The sequence below is a fragment of the Macaca thibetana genome, chromosome 7 (assembly GCF_024542745.1).
Source record: "Macaca thibetana thibetana isolate TM-01 chromosome 7, ASM2454274v1, whole genome shotgun sequence".
Lineage (NCBI taxonomy): Eukaryota > Metazoa > Chordata > Mammalia > Primates > Cercopithecidae > Macaca > Macaca thibetana.
Window position 1 is genome coordinate 50,099,972 of NC_065584.1, and position 20,952 is coordinate 50,120,923.

Here is a 20,952-nt window from a genome sequence, read left to right on the forward strand (position 1 = left end):
TCAGTCAGGGGCTTAGGATTTTATTTTTAGTTCTCATATGAAACCAGGTGGCTTCATGCCCTAGTCTCCTCAGTGTTTGTAATAATGTTTGTATTACATTATATTAAAACAGTAATTTAGAATATGTAAAATGGTACAGTCTAATGGTGGTAATTCCTTTTAGAGGCAACTTTTAGCACCTCCTTCAAATAGCCTGGAAGATTGAGCCTGCTTCTAGTACATTAGTCCTAGCTAAACCTTCCTCGGAGAGGATCCCATTTTATGTATTTGGCCATTTGCATGTGTTTCTTTATAAAATATGTAAGACTGCAGGGAGAAGCACTTCCCATCGCCACCACAGGGTCAAGGAGCTGGGCAACAGCACAGCAACAGCTTCCTCCAGAGAGGTCTCTTTTACAGGTGGGGTTAGGTGACGCATTCTGACTTTAGGATCCGAGGGACAAGACACTGATTGCATTGTTCTCCACAATGCAAAACTGAAGGAGGAGGAGTTCAGTCTTAAGATTCTACTTCAGCTGTTGTTATTGTCATCAGCATCCAGCATCCTATAGAAAAAGAGGCACTTTTTTCTATAGATTGACGGGTTGTTGACTTGTTTCAGAGTCCCAGGATTTATTTTTCACTCCCAAGAAAGTCGCTTGGCCACTCTAAGCCTTGGTTTCCTCATCTATAAATTGGAATTAAGATCAATTGCTCTAAGGTCCAATGAAATAACATATGCAAAGCTTCTGTGTATAAACTAAAAAACATTTTTACATATGATTCATTCAGGGATGAAGCTCTCCTTGACTAGAACCTTGTGACTGGTTCTGCTGTGGTTAATGCTGTGGTTAGTAAACACTAGTCTGTGGCTTGCATTTTGTTGGCAGTTGTAATATTTCTGTAAAATAAAGCATTTGGAGTCACTTTTTATAATGTAAAAATAACAAGGAGGGCTTTGTTGGCCTAGGTGGTTCATTAAAAGTCTCTAATAATGTATAGGGTTGCCAGATTTTGCAAATAGAAAACTAGTATACTCAGTTAAATTTGAATCAAATGAACAACAAATAATTTTAGTCTAAGTCTGGGATTTTATCTGGTAAACCCACCAAAAATATCAGTAGACTGCAAGCAGAAATCGTTATCTAACTTATTTTTATATTTCCAAATCTTAGTACAATCCCTGACCCATAGCAAGTGTTTAATACGTAATTCTGGAATAAAACAATCAGCAGAATATCTATTTGGAAAGCTGTTGTTCATATGACAAATTGCTTTTATCAAGCTTTTTCAGCTTTGCTTTTCTCATCTCTTAAGTAAAGATAATAGTAACTGCCTCACTAATTAATGGAAGAATAACATGGAGTGGGGTATATGAGCGAGCATTCCTTATTGGCTGTTACAGCAGTCTACAAGTGTGCTGCAAATGTGTTATAAACCCCACAAGGAGTAGAGCTACCGTGCATGGTATTTTCAGTGCAACCTCTGCAATAAAGAGTAGAACATAAGTTTTCAAAAACATGTTAGTGAGGCCTACACGTTTAGTAAGTAAATCCAGTGTCCTGAAAACAGTTCCCATCAGGCTGTTCCCATTTCCACCTGGAGGAGTCAGCGCCCCATGTTTAAGCTTGATTGGGTTTCTGCAGAGAATTAAACTGCGCCTAACTCCTTCTGGTTCTCCTGCTCTCTTAATGTCTCCATTGTCTAACTTGGAGATTGTGAAGCAAACACTGGATCGCTGTGGCAGTTCCAGATAATTTTCCTAAAGCCACCTATTAACAGCATACAAAACCTACTCCAGCCAATCAACAGTAAGACCCTACATGGAAGTAAAAGCTGTTTTACTTCACCTGGTGTAGCCAGGAAGTTGTGAGTTAAGGCTCCATTTTCCCTTGCTTTGCTAACATTTTCACATGCTGTTGAAGTAGTGAGTGGTTTTTAGGTGCCATATGTGTTGGCGTAATTACATACACTGGCATAAATTGTTTGATGCAATTTCTCAAACTTATTTAAATTTGTTCTCAGAAATCAAAACAGCTCATTAGCTTCCAAGAATATGTTTGTAATTCCTGGAAAATAATTTCTTGTGGCATTTCAAGTTTGACATATTAAGTTGCCATTCTTGAGGCCTTCCTGAATTTTAGTTTTGCAGATGCTTATTAATTAAGCATCTGTCTCCTTTACTGGCTTCATCTTAACCTCACATCTAAATGTTGGTGGCCTTGGAGCTCAGTGCTGGTTCCTCTTGTAGTGCTGTGTGTTAGCTCATCTCACCCAACCCTGTGACAATTAAACATCTCTCAGCTGACTATTCCCATATTTCTCTAGCCCATTGTTATCTTCTGAGCAACAGACTGCACAGTCTAACGGCCTTTTTGACATCCCCACTTGGATGTAATATATTTCTCAAACTTAACACATCTGAAATGAGCTGCTTAGTCTCCCTCCCACCCCTCTCCGCACTTCAGTGAGTACTCCTCTCTCTCCCGTAGTTGTTTTTCTCCTATTGTTCAGGAAAGGACAAAAATATCCACCCAGTTGCAAAAGCCAGATATTTGGGTTTTTTTTTTTGAGAAAGAGTCTTGCTTTATCACCCAGTCTATAGTGCAATGGCATGATCATAACTCACTGCAGCCTCAAACTCCTGAGCTCAAGCAATCCTCCCGCCTTAGCCTCCCAAGTAGCTAGGACGATAGGTGCATGCCATCACACCTTACTAACTTCTTTTTGGTGGGTACAGAGTTTCACTATGATGCCCAGGTTGGTCTTGAACTCCTGGCCTCAAGTGATCCTCCTGCCTCAGCCTCCTGGGGTTACAGGCATAAGCCGCAACCAGCCAAGGGGGTTTTCTTAGCACTTCTGATCCCTCATCTTCTGCCTCTATCCCTTTCCTGACTTGGATCGGATAATCCATCATCAAAGCTTGTTATGTCTGTGTCCGAAACTGTTTCAGCTCTAGCTACTTGTCTTCATCTCCACCTCACTGCTCTAGGTGAAGTCTTTCACCTGAAGTCTCTTCTCCATCCTAGTCCATTCTCCACACAGTTACCACAGTGATCTTTTAAAACTACAAACAAAATCAGCAGGTTTCTTGCTTAAAACCATGCAATAGCTTTGAATTAGGGGGAAAAAATCCAAATCTCACCCCATGGCCTGAGGCAGCATCTGGCCCCTTCCTGCCTCTACAGGTTTATCTCACCTGTGAATTCCTCGCTCACTCACTGAATTCCAGCCACACAGGAGTCTTCCCAGTTTTTCCAATGAATGATGCTGCTGCCACCTGCCATACTCCACCCACTTCACTCCTTCTTGTCATTCATATCTTTCAGTTCAAACGTCACTCCCACACTCTAAAGCACCATGAACATAAGAATCTTGCCCACATGTGTTTACATGACTGAGCACAGAGCTGGCACACAGTAGACACTCAAATTTGGTACAGTAAATGAAAGAATAAAGGAAGGAAGGAGGGGATGTACTCTAGATAAGGCCACATCCTTCTGTTATACATCTTCGTAGCACTATTCCCTTGCCTTCAACCGTACTTATCACCACTTACATTTTATTAGTGAGGTAGGTGATTAGTTTCACCTGCCTCTTTAGACTCCATGAGAGCAGGAGCATGTCTCATTTTATCCCAGAGCCTAGCACATTCCTAGCACCTGGTGGGTGCTCAGTACATGGCTGGTTGTGGTTGTTGCTGCTAAATTCTTGATCCTTATCTCATTTTACAACTTTAACATAGCTGAGCACATCATTCTCCTTGAAGCACTACCTTCCTCTACTGCTGGATTCTAACTCTCCTACATCCCCTTTTCTGGTTCCATCTTTCTCATTCTCATATGCGGGCTCCTTTTCTGCTCTTAGTCCCTTAAAGTTAGCATTCTGTCCATAGTAGATTCATACTGTGGAATACTGCTCCACAATAAACACAAACAACGATTGATACACACAACTTGTATACATCTCAGGGCATTATGCTGAGTGAAGAAAGCCAATCTCAAAATGTTATATACTGTGTGGTTTAATTTCTATAATGGTTTCAAAATGACATATAGTGATGGAGAATAGATAGGTAGTTGTCAAGGGCTGGGACAGAGGAAGGAGACTAAAAAGAGAAAGCATGAGAGAGTTTGGGGGTGATGAAACTGTTCTATATCTTACTATGGTGGTGGTTACACAAATCTATATATGTGATAAAATTCTGGGTGAAGGGTACATGGGAAGTCTCTGTACAAGTTTTGCAACTTTTATGTGAGTCTCAAATTATTTCAAAATAAAAAGTTTTTTAAAAGTTAGTATTCTTTCACATCACCTGTCATCAGGGAAATACCAATTAGAGCAATGAGATACCACTACATATCTATTAGAATGGCCCAAATCAGAACACTGACAATATCAAATGCTGGAGAGCATGTGGAGCAACAGGAATTCTGAATTATTGTAGTGGAAATGCAAAATGGTATAGCACCTTTGGAAGATAATTTGACAGTTTCTTACAAAGCTAAATATACTCTTACCTTACAATTCAGTAATCTCACTCCTTGGTGTTCATTCAAAGGAGTTGAAAACGTATGTCTGCAAAAAATCCTGCACATGGATAGTTAGAGCAGCTTTCTTCATAATTGCTCAGACTTAGATGCAATCAAGATGTCCTCTCACAGGTGAATGGATAAACTGTGGTACATGCAGACATTGGAATATTATTGAGTGTTAAAAAGAAATGAGCTATCAGGTTATGAAATGACATAGAGGAAACTTAAATGCACATTACTAAGTGAAAAGAGCCAATTCTGAAAAGGCTGTATACAGTATGATTCCAACAATATGACATTCTGGAAAAGGCAAAGTAATTGAGACAGTGAAAAGATGAGTGGTTGTCATAGATTGAAGGGAGGGAGGGATGGAGAGGGAGGGAGGCAAAGCATAGAGGATTTTTAGGGAAGTGAAAGTACTCTGTGTGATACTCCAATGGCGGATACATGTCATTATAAATTTGTCAAAAGCCCATAGTTGGAGTTTGCAGTGAGCCAAGATCGCACCACTGCGCTCTAGCCTGGGCAACAGAGTGAGACTGTCAAAAAAAAGATTAAAAAAAAAACAGCTATGAAATGTATGACACCAAGAGTGAACCCTAATGTGAACGATGGCCTTGGGTGATAATGCAGTGTCTGCGTAGGTTCATCAATTGTAATCAACATGCCACTGTGGGAGGGATGTTGGTAATGGGGGAGGCTATGCATGTGTGGGGGCAGGAAGTATGTGGGAAATATCCGAACCTTCTCAATTTTGCTGTGAACCTAAAGCTGCTCTAAAAAATACAGTCTATTTTTTAAGAAGTTAGTATTCTTCAGGGATCCTTGAAGGCCTGCCTTTCTTTACCTCCTGTGAGCTCTCCCTGTGACTCCTCATCTACTCTTTTTCTTCCCTCATTTTGTTTTTATTATAGCATGTTTGCTTAATTTACAGCAAGCATAAAATAAGCTGGATCCTGTTTTGATCCAGATATTCATGTTTTAAAGGTTGTACACAATATTTGTTAAAAAGAATGTACAAAAATACCGTTCTAGAAGCTTCTATAAGAGAGAAAATACAAAATTTAACCCCACAACTTTCCTCTTTGCTAGAACTGCAAACTACTGCTACAGTTTTAAATAGACTTTTTGTTGTTTATACATCCAGGATAATCTAAAAAAAATTAAACATGCATATAAATGATTGCATAGCAGAACATGAACACTGACTACAAACAGTAAAGAAATGAAAGGTAGAAATACTATCAAATATACAAAGGTTCTAGAATCAATCCTTTAAACACATTCCACAACAGTATTTCAGAACCATTGTTTTGTTCTTTGTAGGCAAAGCCTAGATTACTAAAACCAAAATTGAAAAAAGTAATCCTCTAAAAGGAATCGTTTCTCTGTGATAATTCTTACTTATATCTGTAAGCAAGCAATCCGAGATTTTTTTTAATTTTAGCTTTTTATTCAGAAATGAGATTGGACATGTCAAGTCACTTTTGTCCCCAAAATGATCTTTTGGAGAAATACTAGAAATTACAAATGGTTAAGGATATTACTTCTTCATTTCTAGTCAGTTACTATACTGATAATCAAAAACTCAGAAGATGTGACTCTTGCTTAAAACTGACTAATCCTCTTTCCAAAATTACTTTAAATTTCATGGTACCACAGAATCACCTAGAATGAGTGTTGTCTTTCAACTTGCCTCATATTAAATAAACTGAGGTGGGAAAAGCAAACCTCCCTCATAACAAGGCAGGCAAATTTTGATAGAAATGCACAGGCCCGTACTGTAAGCATCAAAATTTCAGTTCTTTTACACTATGAACACACAAAGCTTGCTTCCAACAGCTGTAAGAAAACTAAGCAATATTATGATCAACAATGCTCCTTAAACTTTATAATATACATAAGAACATTATATATATATTATATATAATATATATAAGAACATTTTTTCCCTTTAAAATTATTTTTGCCATTTTAAGGTGAGTTTTTGTGATGTTGTCTATGTTCCAAATCTTCATAGGAACCAGAAAAAAGCAGTGAAGCCTCCACATTTCAGTCAAAAACTCAGTCTCCCTGAAAATACTACGTAAGCCAGTTGGCATGATTCCCTAAGACAGTGGGGTTAACAAAAGAACTAATCCACACTTCATCATAAATAATTATCATGGGCATAGATATCTTGACAAGACATAAAGGTCCGCCCTGAACCTAAATGTGTCTGAGCAGTCAGTATTGTACTGTAGCTACGACTTCACTTTTCTGTCATTCTTATTAGCAAGCTACATTTCTAGGTTAACAATTCTACCAAATACAAATATGAAAGTTTATTTGTAATAAAATAATGTTGCAAATTATGGTCAACACATCTTTTCACCAAATACTTCAAGCACAAAAAATGGGAATCTTTACAAAAATATATAGAGACACCACAAATTGGTAGCGGCCCATAACATTAAACAAACTTGACTCTTTTTTTTTTTTTGAGACGGAGTCTCGCTCTGTCGCCCAGGCTGGAGTGCAGTGGCGCTATCTCGGCTCACTGCAAGCTCCGCCTCCCGGGTTTACGCCATTCTCCTGCCTCAGCCTCCCGAGTAGCTGGGACTACAGGCGCCCGCCACCTCGCCCGGCTAATTTTTTTGTATTTTTAGTAGAGACGGGGTTTCATTGTGTTAGCCAGGATGGTCTCGATAAGTGTGGTTTCTCAATAGCATATCATTTTGATTGTGATCATTGCCTGGTACAGGGAAAACTAACAAGTGTCTTTGTAATCATAATTGCAACACTATATTCCTGATAATTTAGGTAAACCAAACTATGAATAAGTGAATGATACACGCCTAAAAATGATCATGGCTTATATTATCAGTGGCCAGTGAACACAGGACTAGTCCAAGACCTTGATACAGATTTTGACCTAGACATAGACTGTGACTTCGACTGAGATTTGGATCTAGGTGGTTCTTTTTTCCCTAATTCCTTTTCATATCTTGAGCCAGACTTATAATGTGTTTTGGAATCTATTTTTGAGGTGCCTCTAGTTTTGGTGTGAGATGCAGACCTAGAATGTGATTCAACCTTCATTTCTTCCTTGGGCTGGGACTTGGATCGTGATCTTGAATTGGATTTAGATCTTGAAAAAGATTGATTTCGGTTTTGAATCTATCATATTCAGAATGGCTTCTGCTACGTGTGGTCTTCCAGTCGGTCTACTGTTTCTAGGACTATACGACCTTCTATAGTTGTAATCAGAAGATTCTTGATCTCCTTCTTTCACAACTTTGGCTTCTAGAATGTCTATATCTGTCATAATCATCATTGCATGAAGAACTGTACACATTCCTCCCTTCCTTGGCTTTCATCTGATTTAGTGTCTTCTGATCCCCCTAGGCAAACTTTATTTTAATCTGCCATCCACAAATCCACTTGCTGTCATAATTATGTAAAGCGTCTTCACCATCACAAACATCCCCAAATTGAACATAAGCAAATCCTCTTGGACAGCGAATGTAGAAACCAAGCGAAACATACACATCAACTATAGGACCATAATGACCAAGTTCATGCTGTAAATCTTCATACCTGGTGTCACTGGCCATGTTCCCGAAGAAGAGAGACATGTTCAGGGATACCGGCAGCAGGACATGGCGGCAGTGTGAGTCTCAGCCTAGAGCACTAACAGTCTCAGCAAACTGTCTGCAGCTCCAGCTGCCAATCCTCCACTCCCACTTCTCATCTACAATCATACAGTTGTAATCTCTCATTCATGCTCCTGAGCTCTGTCCCTCCTTCCTGGGTTCCTGTCTTATGTGCCCACATATCTAGCAACTATACAGATCTATGTGTGTTGATCTTGAATACATTGATGCGTATATAGTGCTAATTTCTGTGACCATTCAATGAGAAAACTGTTTCTTTTCTATTTATGGACACATTTTAACCTTGAAGTTTCTATATGGCACGACTAAATCACCCTTCATCAAAATCAGTGTATACCGTGACATCACAGTCTTTTCATGTGATTTGTGCACTAAACTCAACATTTTTTTATGGCTGGATTCCATGATATGTGCCACATTTTCTTATTCCATCTGTCACTGATGGACATTTCCTTTGCTATTGTGAATAGTGCTGGTTGCACCATGGAAATTCTGTGCGTTAGTCACATTTACATTTATACTGTTTTCCATAATAACTAGTTTACAATTGTAAAAGCAATGCTTCTAACTGGTGTGAGATGGTACCTCAGTCCATGCAATGATCTGCTGCACTTTAAGTGGAAAACAGTCTTTATTTCTCCTTTCATTTTTCAGTTTCCCACTGTGCCTCACAATTGATGTTCTTCCTTCTGCGTTGCACCATGGATCTTTAGAAAAGCAATGCTTCAGTCCAGCAACTCTGCTGCACTTTTTAAAAAAACTTTTTTTTTTTAAAAAGGAGGTCAAACATTGTTTGAATGCGGGGCAAATAGTCTCCCAGGGAGACAGCAAACCAGTCCTTGCAGCTTTCAGCAACATTCGCAGAACAGCATCTAGACACCAGCCACAGCAGAGTGTGTGCTACAGAACAGGATACTCAAAACAAAGTCAAAGGAAGCACTGAGAACAAGACAAATCATTTCAAAAGATGAAGAAACATTCTGCAAGAGTGGTGCCCTTAGCATCCGACCATGTCTCTGAACAAAACTCACCTGTATCCGATGGTAACTGCTGTTTTCCTGGGCATTTGCCCTTCTCCGTGTGGCTGGTTTTATGCTTCTTGTGCTCACTGTTATCATCACTGTTTATTCTCTGGGGAAATCATGAGATACAGCTGAAATGACCTGTTGCCTAATTATGACTTTTACTGGTACACTTGGCAGTTTTGAAATGAAAATTACTTTAGGGAAATTTTTCAGAGTCCCTAAAAGAGAAAATTTTTAAAAAGTTGCCTTGATTTGACTTATTTACATATCAGGTAGTTTATTTGGAGCCCAAACTCTAATTATTGTGTTTAAGACGTTTCCATTTCTTTGGCTTTGCTAATATTTCAGTAATTTAGGTAGCTGCTGTTCTCCAAAAATGTATGTAGACAAGGAAATGATATAAAGAAAGAATTCTATAGAAGAATCAAGCATTTGAGGAAATAAAGGAATACAAAAGGAATTGAATAAAATGTATATTTTTCTACATAGCTGAATTGAGATCTTTATCAGCCTAATGGACATTCCAACTCAGCTGAGGCTGAGCCCAATTCTAAAGAATAAAGGGGAAAACAGCAACATTGGAATGAAATTGTCAGTCTTTTGGACTCAGAGACATTGACTAACATTCAATCTTAAAGACTAAAACATTTAAAGCATTAAAAAAAGGAAGGATTTAAATTTCTCTTTTTTAAAAACACTATCATTCACTTGTTTAAACATAAGGTTTTATAAATTGATAACATTTTTATTTAATGCAGGAACAAATTAGAATTTTACCGCAAGTGGCTTTATGAATATTGTATTCAAGAATGAATAGTCAGGTAGTTTCTGCTATATTATTTCTTGGGTTCATCTAAGAGGCTGTGATCATCTGACTTTTATGATGAATAATAATAAAACAAACCAATCAGGCCAAAAGCCCAGCATAGCTATGTGAATTTTTAGCTAAATAATACTTCTTTTAAAAACACGGTTGAATTATTTAAAGTAAGTACAATTCCATAAGCAATTAGCTAACAATGTTTTGTTTAGACCTGGTCCGAGGAATAAATGTGTTTGCTAGACAGCATATTAACCGCTAGTGTTTGATACACAGATTAATGCTTGCAACAGGGACTGGCAGGTTAAGCATTCTTCCTCAATCTTGTTTCTCTACTCTAAATACATTTACCAAACCCATTTTTGAGACTACGAAGATAAATGCCAATCTGGGCTTTGTCCAGATGATCACAAAATATAAAATACTTCCATCCCAAATAATGGGACTTTATGTTATGTTCATCTTAAAACAAGTTACAGGATCTGAAGTCTTCCATTACTTCTAGTTGACAAGGCTGAAAAGGTAAACATACAATTTAAATGTAAAATGTGAACTTTATATACAAGATCATATGTTGCCTTCGCCCTTGGATAGACTTGTGAATTTCATTTATTGGAGTTACTATAGACCAGGAAAGAGAAGAAGTAGGAGCATTTGAGGGCTACAGTGCCACATTGTCTCTTCCCTTTAACCAGGAACTCAACTACAGTAAATAATACCTCAGATTTTTCTTAAAAAAAGCTTTCCAAAAGGGAAAACTCTACATACCTCTTTAGAAATATCACTCTAATTATCAGTCATTACCATTTTGAATTTCTTCTTTAAATTAGCTTTCTGTTAACCAAACTATGTGCTGCCACACTTTGATGTTCTTGCCTGAGAACATATTTAGTTTGAATATGATGGATTGTACCTCCATTTCCCAATCCACAAGTGAATACTTCATGTTTCTAATACTTTGAATGAGAGAATCTCTAAAGTTCCTTCCAGCTCTAATATTTTTTAGCAATTATTGTGTGCTATCGAGTTCTGGCTCGTGAACTTTTGGGGGACATGGATTCCTCGTTGAGTATGCAATTTAAGTTATGGACCATCTCTACAGTAATATGCATGTACACATAATTTTTTGATATAGTTTTACAGTGTTTTGGGACCTTCTGAAGTCCCCAGATGTCCCTGCATCCCAGGTAAAGAACTCCTACCAGAGCACATACGTCTTCCCATTTGTGAGTTGTATAAAAAAAGACATTGCTGGTGCTTTCTACATGACTGGATTTTTTTTTTTTTTTTTTTTTTTTTTTTTGCCATTTTACAGATTTATTTCTCAAGAAAAGTATTGCTATGTTTGCTTTTTAAAATATACTTTAAGTTCTGGGGTACATGTGCAAAACGTGCAGGTTTATTACATAGTTATACACGTGCCGTGGTGGTTTGCTGCACCCATCAATCCGTCATTTACATTAGGTATTTCTCCTAATGTTATTCCTCCCCTAGCCCCCCACCCCCCAACAGGTCTGGGTGTGAGATGTTCCCCTCCCTGTGTTCATGTGTTCTCATATACTCCCACTTATGAGTGAGAACATGCGATGTTTGATTTTCTGTTCTTGTGTTAGTTTGCTGAGAATGATGGTTTCCAGCTTCATCCATGTCCCTGAAAATGACATGAACTGATCCTTTTTTATGGCTGCTTAGTATTCCATGGTGTATATGTGCCACATTTTCTTTATCCAGTCTGTCATTGATGGGCATTTGGGTTGGTTCCACTGTTAACTTTGCTATTGTTAACAGTGCAGCAATAAACATACGTGTGCATGTGTCTTTATATTAGAATGATTTATAATCCTTTGGGTATATACCCAGTAATGGGAATGCTGGGTCAAATGGTATTTCTAGTTCTAGATCCTTGAGGAATCGCTACACTGTCTTCCACAATGGTTGAACTAATTTACACTCTTACCAACAGTGTAAAATCATTCCTATTTCTCCACATCCTCTCCAACATCTGTTGTTTCCTGACTTTTTAATGATCACCATTCTAACTGGCATGATGTAGTATCTCATTGTGGCTTTGATTTGCATTTCTCCAATGACCAGTGATGATGAGCTTTTTTTCATAGTTTATTGGCTGCATAAATGTCTTCTTTTGAGAAGTGTGTGTTCATATCCTTTACCCATTTTTCGATGGGGTTTTTTAAATTGTAAATTTGTTTAAGTTCTTTGTAGATGCTGGATATTAGCCCTTTGTCAGATGGATAGATTGCAAAGTTTTTTCCCATTCTGTAGGTTGCCTGTTCACTCTGATGATATTTTCTTTTGCTGTGAAGAAGCTCTTTAGTTTAATAAGATCCCATTTGTCCATTTTGTCTTTTGTTATCATTGCTTTTTGTGTTTTAGTCCATGAAGCCTTTGCCCACGCCCATGTCCTGAATGGTATTGCCTAAGTTTTCTTTTAGGGTTTTTTTGGTTTCAGGTCTTACATTTGAGTCTTTAATCCATCTTGAGTTAATTTTTGTATAAGGTGTAAGGAAGGGATCCAGTTTCAGTTCTCTGCATATGGCTAGCCAGTTTTCCCAACACCATTTATTAAATAGGGAATCCTTTCTCCATTGCTTGTTTTAGTCAGGTTTGTCAAAGACCAGATGGCTGTAGATGTGTGGTGTTATTTCTGAGGCCTCGTTCTGTTCCATTGGTCTATATGTCTGTTTTGGTACAAGTACCATGCTGTTTGGTTACTGTAGCCTTGTAGTGTAGTTTGAAGTCAGGTAGTGTGATGCCTCCAGCTTCATTCCTTTTGCTTAGGATTGTCTTGGCTATATGAGCTCTTTTTTGGTTCCATATGAAATATAAGGTAGTTTTTTCCAATTCTTTCAAGAAAGTCAGTGGTAGCTTGATAGGATAGCATTGAATCTATGAATTACTTGGGGTAGTATGGCCATTTTCATGATAATGATTCTTCCTGTCCATGAGCATGGAATGTTTTTGCATTTGTTTGTGTCCTCTCATATTTCCTTGAGCAGTGGTTTGTAGTTTTCCTTGAAGAGGTCCTTCAAATCCCTTGTAAGTTATATTCCTAGGTATTTTCTTCTCTTTGTAGCAATTGTGAATGGGAGGTCACTCATGATTTAGCTCTCTGTTTGTCTGTTCTTGGTATATAGGAATGCTTGTGATTTTTGTACATTGATTTTGTATCCTGAGACTTTGCTGGAGTTGCTTATCAGCTTAAGGAGATTTTGGGCTGAGATGATGGGGTTTTCTAAATATACAGTCGTGTTATCTGCAAACAGAGACAATTTGACTTCCTCTTTTTCTATTTGAATACCCTTTATTTCTTTCTCTTGCCTAACTGCCCTGGCCAGAACTTCCAATACTATATTGAATAGGAGTGGTGAGAGAGGGCATACTTGTCTTGTACCAGTTTTCAAGGGGAATGCTTCTAGCTTTTGCCCATTCAGTATGATGTTGGCTGTGAGTTGGTCATAAATAGGTCTTATTATTTTGAGGTATGTTCCATCAATACCTAGTTTATTGAGAGTGTGTTGAATTTTGTTGAAGGCCTTTTCTGCGTCTGTTGAGATAATCATGTCATTTTTGTCATTGGTTCTGTTTATGTGCTGGATTATGTTTATTGATTTGCATATGTTGAACCAATCTTGCATCCCAGAGATGAAGCCGACTTGAACATGGTGGATAAACTTTTTGATGTTCTGCTGGATTTAGTTTGCCAGTATTTTATTGAGGATTTTCACTTCAATGTTCATCAGGAATATTGGCCTGAAATTTTCCTTTTTGTAGTGTCTCCCCCAGGTTTTGGTATCAGGATGATGCTGGCCTCATAAAATGATTTAGGGAGGAATCCCTCTTTTTCTATTGTTTGGAATAGTTTCAGAAGGAATGGTACCAGCTCCTCTCTGTACCTCTGGTAGAATTCAGCTGTGAATCCGCCTGGTCCTGGACTTTTTTTGATTGGTAGGCTATTGATTACTGCCTCAATATCAGGAGTTGTTACTGGTCTATTCAGGGGTTCAACTTCTTCCTGGTTTTTTCTTGGGAGGGTGTATGTGTCCAGAAATTTATCCACTTCTTCTAGATTTTCTAGTTTATTTGTATAGAGGTGCTTATAGTATTCTCTGATGGTAGTTTGTATTTCTGTGGGATCAGTGGTGATATCCCCTGTATCATTTTCTTTGTGTCTATTTGATTCTCTTCTCTTTTCTTCTTTATTAGTCTGGATAGTGGTCTATCAATTTTGCTGATCATTTCAAAAAACCAACTCCTGGATTCATTGATTTTTTGAAGGGTTTTTTGTGCCTCTATCTTCTTCAGTTCTGCTCTAACCTTAGTTATTTCTTGTCTTCTGCTAGCTTTTGAATGTGTTTGCTCTTGCTTCTCTAGTTCTTTTAATTGTGATGTTAGGCTGTTGAATTTAGATCTTTCCAGCTTTCTCTTGTGGGTATTTAGTGCTATAAATTTCCCTCTACACACAGCTTTATGTGTGTCCCAGAGATTCTGATACATTGTAGCTTGTTCTCACTGGTTTCAAAGAACATCTTTGTTTCTTCCTTAATTTTGTTATTTACCCAGTAGTCATTCATGGCAGGTTGTTCAGTTTCCATGAAGTTGTGAGGTTTTCAGTGTGTTTCTTAATCCGGAGTTGTAATTTGATTGCACTGTGGTCTGAGAGAGTGTTATGATTTCCATTCTTTTGCATTTGCTGAGGAGTGTTTTACTTCCAATTATGTGGTCAATTTTAGAATAAGTATGATGTGGTGCTGAGAAGAATGTATATTCTGTTAATTTGGGGTAGAGAGATCTATAGATGTCAATTAGGTCCACTTGGTCTAGAGCTGAGTTCAAGTCCTGGATATCCTTGTTAATTTTCTTTCTCGCTGATCTGTCTAATATTGACAGTGGGGTGTTAAAGTCTCCCACTATTATTGTGTGGGAGTCTAATTCTCTTTGTAGGTCTGTAAGAACTTGCTTTATGAATCTGAGTGTTCCTGTATTGGGTATATATGTATTTAGGATATTTAGCTCTTCTTGTTGCATTGATTCCTTTACCATTATGTAATGCCCTTCTTTGTCTTTTTTTATCTTTGTTGGTTTAAAATCTGGGTTTTTTCAGATACTAGGATTGCAACCCCTGTTTTGTTTGTTTGTTTGTTTTGTTTGTTTTGTTTCTTTCCATTTGCTTGTTAAATATTCTTCGCTTATTTTTGAGCGTGTGTGTGATCTGCAGGTGACATGTGCCTCTTGAATACAGCACACTGATAAGTCTTGACTCTTTATCCAATTTGCCAGTCTGTGTCTTTTAATTGGGGCATTTAGCCCATTTACATTTAAGGTTAATATTGTTATGTGTGAATTTGATCATGTCATATGATGTTAGCTAGTTATTTTGCCTGTTAGTTGATGCAGTTTCTTCATAGTGTTGATGCTCTTTACAATTTGGTGTGTTTTTTCAGTGGTGGGTACTGGTTGTTCCTTTCCAGGTTTAGTGCTTCCTTCAGGAGCTCTTGTAAGGCAGGCCCGGTGGTGACAAAATCTCTCAGCATTTGCTGGTCTGTAAAGGATTTTATTTCTGTTTTGCTTATGAAGCTTAGTTTGGCTGGATCTGAAATTCTGGGTTGAAAATTCTTCTCTTTAAGAATATTGAATATTGGCCCCTACCCTCTTCTGGCTTGTAGGGTTTCTGCTGAGAGATTTGCTGTTAGTCTCATGGGCTTCCCTTTGTGTGTAACCCGACCTTTCTCTCTGGCTGCCCTTAACATTTTTTCCTTCATTTCAACCTTGGTGAATCTGACGGGGTTGTTTTTCTCAAGGAGTATCTTTATGGTGTTCTCTGTATTCCCTGAATTTGAATGTTGGCCTGTCTTGCTAGGTTGGGGAAGTTCTCCTGGATAATATCCTGAAGAGTGTTTTCCAACTTGGTTCCATTCTCCCCATCAGTTTCAGGTACACCAATCAAATGTAGATTTGGACATAGTCACATATTTCTTGGAGACGTTTTTCGTTGTTTTTGGGTTTTTTTTTCCATTCTTTTTTCACTAATCTTGTCTTCTTGCTGTATTTCATTGAGTTGATCTTCAGTCTCTGATATCTGTTCTTCTGCTTTATCGATTCGGCTGTTGCTACTTTATGTTTCACGAAATTCTTGTGCTGTGTTTTTCAGCTCCATCAGGTTATATATGTTCTTCTCTAAACTGGTTATTCTAGTTAGCAATTTGTCTAACCTTCTTTCAATGTTCTTGGATTGCTTGCATTGAGTTAGAACATGATCCTTTAGCTCGGAGGAGGTTTGTTATTACCCACCTTCTGAAGCCTACTTCTGTCAATTTGTCAAACTCATTCTACGTCCAGTTTTGTTCCCTTGCTGGTGAGGAGTTGTGATCCTTTGGAGAAGAAGAGGCATTCTGGTTTTTGGAATTTTTAGCCTTTTTGCGCTGGTTTCTCCCCATCTTCATGGATTTATCAGTCTTTGGTCTCTGATGTTGGTGACATTGGCATGGGGTCTCTTAGTGGACATCCTTTTTGTTGATGTTGATGCTATTGCTTTCTGTTTGTTAGTTTTCCTTCTAACAATCAGGCCCCTCTTCTGCAGGTCTGCTGAAGTTTGTTGGAGGTCCACTCCAGACCTTGTTCGCCTGGGTATCACCAGCGGAGGCTGCAGAACAGAAAAGATTGCTGCCTGTTCCTTTCTCTAGAATCTTTGTCCCAGGGAGCCACCCACCAGATGCCAGCCAGAGCTCTCCTGTATGAGGTGTCAGTCGGCCCCTACTGGGAGGTGTCTTCCAGTCAGGATACATGGGGTCAGGGACCCACTTGAGGAGGCAGTCTGACCCTTAGTAGAGCTCAAATGCTGTGCTGGGAGATCTGCTGCTCTCTTCAGAGTTGTCAGGCAGGGACATTTAAGTCTGCTGATGCTGCACCCACAGCTGCTCCTTTCCCTAGGTTCTCTGTCCCAGGGAGATGGGGGTTTTACCTTTAAGTCCCTGGCTGAAGCTGCTGCCTTTTTTTCAGTGATGCCCTGCCCAGAGAGGAGGAATCTAGAGAGGCAATGTGGCCTCAGCAGCCTTGCTGAGCTGTGGTGGGCTCCACCCAGTTGGAATGAACTTCCCAGCAGCATTGTTTACACTGTGAGAGTAAAACCACCTACTCAAGCCTCAGCAAGGGCGGATGCCCCTCCCCCCACCAAGCTCAAACATCCCAGGTGCACCTCAGACTGCTGTGCTGGCAGCGAGAATTTCAAGCCAGTGGATCTTAGCTTGCTGGGCTCTATGGGGGTAGGACCTGCCAAGCCAGACCACCTGGTTCCCTGGCCTTAGCCCCCTTTCCAGGGCAGTGAGTGGTTCTGTCTCACTGGCATTCCAGGTGCCCCTAGGGTATGAAAAAAAAACTCCTTCAGCTAGCTTGGTGTCTGCCCAAGTGGCCACCCAGTTTTGTGCTTGAAATCCAGGGCCCTGGTGGTGTAGGCACCGGAGGGAATCTCCTCGTCTATGGGTTGTGAAGACCATGGAAAAAGCGCAGTATCTGGCCAGGAGTGCAGCATTCCTCACGGTACAGTTCCTCCCAGCTTCCCTTGGGTAGGGAAGGAAAATCCCCCGACCCCTTCTGCTTCCTGGGTGAGGCAACGCCCCATCCTGCTTCAGCTCACCCTCCGTGAGCTGCACCCACTGTCCAACCAGTCCATGAGATGAACCGGGTACCTCAGTTGGAAATGCAGGAATCACCTGCGTTCTGCGTCGATCTCGCTGGGAGCTGCAGACCAGAGCTGTTCCTATTCGAACATCTTGCCAGTAAGCTGCCATGATGACTGGATTCTTTATGTCAAATATACATACAAGGTCTTTTCACATTTTATTTTACAATCTTGCTCATGGGCTCAATTTGTTTTACTCATATACTAATAATACATCCTAAATGTCAGATAGAAACACTTAGGGCTGGTTTAAAAATCTTCTCTTGGATCCCACTTGATATGATTTTATTACTGAAATGCAAAAAGAAAACAACTGTCATCATAAGGCACCATCATTACTTAACCCAAGAATAAACCGACTCTACTGAATTTAGATGGCATCTTTAAAGTCCCTTCTGTTGCCTACATATCAGGTGAGAGTTTATTTTCTTCTTTGAATAATAGAAACAGTTAATTTTTGAAAAACAAAACTAAAAGCTAAACTATCATGACCTGTAAATGGCATTCAGTATGTCCCAGGTTCCCTATTAATTGCTTGACTAACTCCTCCTCTGGGTTCCTGCTTAGATTTCACTTCCCTAGGAAAGCTTGCTTGAGCCCCCAGCCTGGTTAAATGCCTCTGCCATGGCTCATACAGACCCACTCTACCACTCCTAGCACACTGCTTATCCATACTATTGCAACTGCCTATTTTCTGGTCTGTATTTCCCTAAAGTCTTTAAACCTTGTGAGGTGAAGATCATCATTATTCACAGCTATTTTACAAGCACCTAAGATAGTTCCTAGTACGTGCAGGGTATTGAGTAATGTTTCTTGGGTGAGTGAATAAACAAATGAGTGTAATGTATATAAAAGTATCTCTGATTAGGAAGTTCTGTCATTTTTTTTTTCTTTTTAAGAATAAGTAGTTAAGCTGAGCTCAGATTTCCAATATGGGGTTTCCCTATGAATGGGAAAGAGTCTAACCTATAAATCATCATCCAAAAGCTAAGGCTCAGTCAAATTATCTGACTTAATATTCACGCTGTTTTTGCAAAACAGAAAACCACATTTTCATAATGTATAATGCAGTGTCTGTGGCTCTGATTGAGAGGAAGGAGGACTTGAGAAAGGGGATGGGGCGAGGAAGAAGAGGGGCTAAGGTTTAGTCAGCTATAGCCAGGAGAAGAGTGGAGGAGGCTGACCCACAATGTCAAGGGATGAGCGAAAGAGAACTTAGTCCTTATTTAAGATGAAAGTGAGGCTGTGGTTGAGGAGTAAGGGACCCCTCAACATATGTGGGCAAGGAGAGGCAGGGAAGCAAGGATGATCCAAAGCAACAAGTAAAGGGAATAGACAAAAAGAGTGGAATTCAAAGTAAACAGGCAATGACGGAGGCACCAGACAGTAAAGAGCTGGAGCCTGGAGAAAATCTCAAATGTGCTGGGAAGACCCAACCAGCCCACCCGATTCATCCACTTCCCTAGAAGGCTGGTCTTCAGGAGATATTTAACTTTGTCAGTCTTTTTAGGGGATGCTCAGTATTTTTCACTGAGAGGGGCAAGGATCCTCTTGTGCTTTTTACTAGGAGAGCATGTACATCACAGAGTTCAAACATTCACACCTTTGATTGTAACCCAAGGGGGCAGTTAACCATCACAAGTTAATATATAAGCCTTGTAGCACATTTGACATCAAACTAGCCAATGTGCAAGGGTCAATTTCCCCTTCATAATTCTAGAAAATTATACCCTTACTACCACACTAAGGTAGTATATGTTATGAGAATTCTGTTGGTTGATGTTCTCTAAGTGGATCAAGAAAAATACTATTAAAATAAGAGACTAGGTATGAAGTTTCAAGTTGGAGAAGTTGAAAAAGTTCTGGAGATAGATATTGGTGATGGTTGAACAACCATATGAATGTACTTAATTCAACTGGACTTTACACTTAAAAAAGCTAAAATGATAAATTTTATGTTATGTACAGTTTGCCACAATAAAAACATAAGAGAATAGCAATAGGAGCTTGATATAAAGAAATGGTAGTTATTTTCCAATTTTAAATGTAGAAAATCAAGAGGCACTTAACAAAAGAAATATCTAGGGTCAGGTGCTCAGTTAAGGGTAGTTAAACCAGTCACTGAGCCCTGGGAATCCTAATATTTGGTATAAGGTTCTTTTCAGGCAAAGCTCCAAATCTAACCCTCTATCCCATCTATATGTACGGCTGAGGTTCTAAAAGCCTCATAATATTGTTTTGTAAAGATGATCAATTTCACATTGCATGCCATAGATGTTTAAAACTATATCCTTTGGTAAAAGCCAGTACATAAGTTTAATTTATCACATAACTTACTGAAATTTCTCTTAAAAATACACTCCTTAAAGCAATAGTTAACAGTGAAGATTATGAGCAGTATTTTTTTAAAAGAAAATGTCAGAAAAGCTCCAAATCTAACCCTCTATTCCATCTATATGCAGAACTGAGGTTCTAAAAACCTCATAATATTGTTTTGTAAAGATGATAAATTTTACATTGTGGGCCATGGATTTTTTAAACTATTTCCTTTGGTAAAAGCTAGTACATAAATTTAATTTGTCATATAACCTATTGAAATATCTCTTGGAAAATACACTCCTTAAAGCAGCAGTTAACAATGAAAAAATGAAGTGCGCAGTTTTAAAAAAAAGAAAGAAAAATGTTTGTTTCTTGTTCTTTCAGGGATTCTCACTAAGACATTTTGCTCTAGGGAAGGTTCCAAATGCATTGATATTTCCTGGAAATGTCTTGCCCTGTGCCTAGGAATAATTCTGAGAAATCTTTTCTTGGTGAAATGTTTTCAATTGTCATGGTGATGCTTAGGAAAGACACGTTTTAAAGGAGGTGAGAGTGAAGAATCATATTGGCTTCACAAAGTTTAGGATTTTAACTTGTACTTAGCTAGAAAGAGCGCCCTACCTGGTATTAAGTCACAAGGTCCTCATAAAATTTTAAAAGTTTAGAAGGAAATTTTCATAGAATTTCTGGCCCTACCTTATTTGATGGATAAGAACACTCAAATCTGAAAAGCTTCAGTGAAATTTTCATAGCATTTCTGGTCCCACCCTTTTATTTTATGGATGGGAACACTCAAATCTAAAAAGTTTAAGTGACATCCCAAGGTCACCCCAAGGCCACACAGCTTTCTCCTTACATGTTGTCTTACAAACCCCTCATATGCACTTGTTTAGAACAGGAACCAAGTTCTCTTGATGGCTGA

General features: G+C 38.8%; 1 protein-coding gene and 1 pseudogene across 2 annotated transcripts in view; one reads left to right on the forward strand and one right to left on the reverse strand.

Moving 5' to 3' along the window:
* Window positions 1-20,952, forward strand: part of SLC35F4 (solute carrier family 35 member F4) — a 286,724-nt gene that overhangs the window by 215,574 nt on the left and 50,198 nt on the right. The gene's annotated exons all lie outside the window — the stretch shown is intronic.
* Window positions 7,209-8,514, reverse strand: LOC126959939 (serine/arginine-rich splicing factor 10-like; annotated as a pseudogene).